The sequence below is a fragment of the Dioscorea cayenensis genome, chromosome 15, assembly GCF_009730915.1.
Source record: "Dioscorea cayenensis subsp. rotundata cultivar TDr96_F1 chromosome 15, TDr96_F1_v2_PseudoChromosome.rev07_lg8_w22 25.fasta, whole genome shotgun sequence".
Lineage (NCBI taxonomy): Eukaryota > Viridiplantae > Streptophyta > Magnoliopsida > Dioscoreales > Dioscoreaceae > Dioscorea > Dioscorea cayenensis.
The window spans coordinates 19,701,889-19,705,775 of record NC_052485.1 but is presented as its reverse complement, the minus strand read 5'-3'; the positions used below and the strand labels follow the sequence as shown (position 1 = coordinate 19,705,775).

The 3,887-nt window shown below is 40.9% G+C and overlaps 1 non-coding gene across 1 annotated transcript; it reads left to right on the top strand.

Annotated features, from left to right (window-relative positions):
* Positions 1 to 217: 217 nt before the first annotated feature.
* Positions 218 to 324, top strand: LOC120278264. The gene has a single exon (XR_005541605.1). It is a non-coding gene; the product is annotated as a small nucleolar RNA R71 (small nucleolar RNA).
* Positions 325 to 3,887: the final 3,563 nt, after the last annotated feature.

Sequence of the window (3,887 nt, the reverse complement as noted above, 5' to 3'; positions counted from 1 at the left end):
CACCAATGAAGTAACTTCGTCAATCTCATGAAGTCCGTTTGCCTTATTTCTATCTTTTTTGTTCAACTGATAATTGTTCATAGTCATTCCTTCAATGAGAAGCTGGGCTACTTCCGGGGTCTTGCTCCCTAAGGTACCTCCTACTGCGGAATCAAGTAACTGTCTTGTACTCGAATTCAACCCATTACAGAAAGTTTGAATGATCATCCACTCAAGGAATCCATGTTGAGGACATTTCCGCAGGAGCTCCTTGAACCTATCCAATGTCTCAAATAGAGACTCCAATTCCAATTGTATAAAAGATGATATTTCATTCGTATGCTTTGCAGATTTTCCAAGAGGGAAATATCCATCAAGAAAAGTTTCTACAATTTTCTCCCATGTAGTGATCGATGCTCTAGGTAATGAATGTAGCCATTGCTTCACTCTCCCTTTGAAGGATAATGGGAAGCCCCTCAACTTGATAACATCACCCATAACAACATTAATCTTGAGCATGTCACACACTTCCAAGAAGTTCTCTTTGTGATTGTTTGGATCCTCATCGGCCAAACCATTAAACTGTGCCAACTGCTGTAACATTTCGATGAATGCTGGCTTGAGCTTAAAATTTTGAGCTGTAATCAGTGGCCGCACAATGGCAGATCGTGTGCCAAGAACTGCGGGTCTGGCATAATCGGACAGTGTCCTTTGTTGCTTATTCTGTTATGCTATATCTAACCCTTCACCTTCTACCTCCGCTTGATTTGTCTGTTCTTGCACATGTTCTTTACCCCTTCTACTATGTGTTCATTCAAGTTCAGGGTCACCTTCAACCAATGTCGAAGGGTTCCCTTGGGTCATAACCTGGAGTTGCAACTAAAGAAAGGAAAACAAATCAGAATGATGGAAGAATAAGACAGTGTGAAATAGAATATATGGTGAATAGCTAAAATAACAAAGGGCCAAGTGCTTCTAAAACATCTACTCCCCGGTAACGGCGCAAAAAACTTAACAACGCCCTTTTGCGTGTGTCAAACAAGTGCACGGACATTACACATCCTATTAATAGTGATGTGAATAAGAATCAATGCAAATAGAAATACAAAAATTTCTATTTAACTAGAATGAGGATGAATTAATAGTGATGTGAATAAGAATCAATGCAAATAGAAATAAGAAAAGATGAATGAGGCGCAAATAAAAGATTGGAGAGGCAATCGATGATAAATGGGGCACTCGGACATTACTCATCCTAGAACTATTGTTTCAAGTGCAAGAAAAATCATTATGCTTCCTAACTAATGAATAATGAGTCATGGAGATCCTTAAACACACGGTCCCAAGACTTAAGGTCAACCTTGTCGAACCCTACACTATACCCCAGTGGAGAAATCCCTCAGTCTCAACACCTCACACTGTATTAGGTTGCTTTAGGCTCTACGGAGTCCAAGTGATAAACCCTATTCCCAAAATTAGATCTAATCCTTTGGTACATGCGAAAGACCCCTAGTCACAATTAAGCCCTAGATACTAAGGATTAATTCAACACTTCACTCTGTTGCTTGCGCAACTAAGCCCCAGCGGAGTTTGTCTCTTATCACTTCATTCTATTGTGACCGCAAAGAACTCTTGGAACATGGAGGTAGGATAAATCACACCAGAGGTCAAAAGGGACATTCTACTACCTCTCAACTCACCCTCTCAATCCTCTCAAATCTAGCATTGTCTAGCCCTCATGGTGTGTCAATCATCCACAAGGATTACCAAAATGAATTCTCAACTATAGTGTCACTCTAATTTAAAATCAACTCAACAAGCATTCAAGATTGTAACTCAATTAAAACATCAATTAAAGAGAGCATAATAAAAGGTCAAAGAAACAACATCATGCAAGGGTTTACAACTCCAAGTACCCACTAAGGGTTTTGCTCTCCATGGATCAAAATACAATCAATAATGAAATCAAAAGTAAAAATATGTAATCCATGAATTAAACACCCATGGTGTGCGTGTCGATGGTCTTGTAGAGTTGCCACATCTTCTCTAATGGTCCCCTCGTTAAGCCTAGAACACACATCTCCGGATCAGTGCCGACGAAAGCTCACCCAATAACTCTCTTCCGAAGGAAATGCGATATCGAAGGCCGTAAACTCCTCTAAAAATCTAGTCAAAGCCTCTCCAAACCCTAGCCGCGGGCCCCTCCAAAGGTGGGAAAAAAATAGCCAAAAGATTGAAAGAAGGATCCTGAAATCGCGCTGAAATCACGACTTAAATAGTGCTAGAATCGAGTATCTACATGGGCGTGTGGAATTTCCACACGCCCATGTGAATCTCCAGGAAAGTCGATTTTCTACGGCCTGTGAACAGCAACTGCTACAGTAAATTACTATGATGATTTGCTATAGTAACTCTGTGATAAGAATGTGAAGTGTTTTTTTCTTATGATGAGCAATACTTTTATCGGTTTTTAACACTAATATGTTTGTATTTATGTTACTTTCATGAATATAGGTTTGTGAAGCTGAATCTTAGAGAAAGAAGCCAATGTACATCGTGAGTGCACCATTTGGAGGAAATCTTGAGAAGGTTCAAACTCAAAGACATAAGTTGGGTTCAAGACGCTAGAATGTGTGCCAACCTCCTTGTATTCAAGCTAGCACAATAATTTGGAAGGGCACAAACGTAGTCACATTCTAAGTATTCTGGCTTGTGCATGTGTAACAAGATCTCCACTAATGCGGCCCTTCATTGAAGGAGTAAAGCGATCTACGACATAAACGTGTGTCCGTTTACGTTACCTCGATAAAAGCATGGTTTTGGGAGTGTTTCAGATCAGTACTGTAGCAGTATATTATAGAAAAACACTGTAGTATTTTCATAATAGCAGGTACTATTCATAGCCGGCCGAAACTGAGCAAAACAGAGAATCCATAAGACGTGTGAAAAATCCACAGGGGCGCCCACATGGGCGTGTGGTATCCCGATTCCAGCCATATTTAAGGCTGATTTTCAGCCCCGATTTCAGGATTCTTTTCTCCATCTTTTTCCCAACTTGAGAGAAGGTTGCGGCTAGGGTTTCGAGAGGTATTGGGAGAAGTTCTACGGCTCTAACATCGTGCTCCATTTGGAAAATTGGTTAGTGGGAGAGCTTTCATCGGCACCGATCCGGCGAGGCGTATCCTAGGCCAGACAAAGGGACCTTTGGACGAGTAGAGGACTCTCCACAAGACCATCGTCATGACTATCAAGGATGTTTTCTATGAATTTATTGCTTTTACGTTCGATTTCATTGATTTTAATTAGCTTCATTGAGAGCTAAACCCCTTAGTGGGTACTTGGATTGTGAACCCTAGGATGTATTCGTTTCATTAAACCTTGTTATCATGCTTTTATTAATTGATGTTTTTAATGAGTTCCAATCTTCAATGCAATGATTGTATGAATACTCCCTTAAAGTGACACTAGGGTTGATAGTTGTTGTTGGCAATTCTTGTGAGTGAGTGACACACCATGAGACTTAGACAAAGCTAGATTGTAGAGGGTTGAGAAGGTGAGTCGAGAGGCAGCGGAGCGTCCCATTTCCCCTCCAGTGTGATTTATTCTACCTCCAATTCCTTGAGTTCTTTGTGGCCATAGTAGAGTGGATGGGCTAAGGGATGACCTTCCGTTGGGGCTTAGTTGCGAGTGCAATGGAGTGAAGCATTGAAGTAATTTTAGCATCTAGGGCTTAATTGTGGCTAGGGACCTTCTGCCTGGACCAAATGGTTAGGTCTACAAATAGGAAGAGGATTTATCACTTGGAATCCCTAGAACTCATTGCAATTCTATACGAGTGCGAGGTTGAGAGATTGTTCAATTTCGCCTCCGGGACATGTATATGGTTAGGCATGGTTGACCTTAAATTT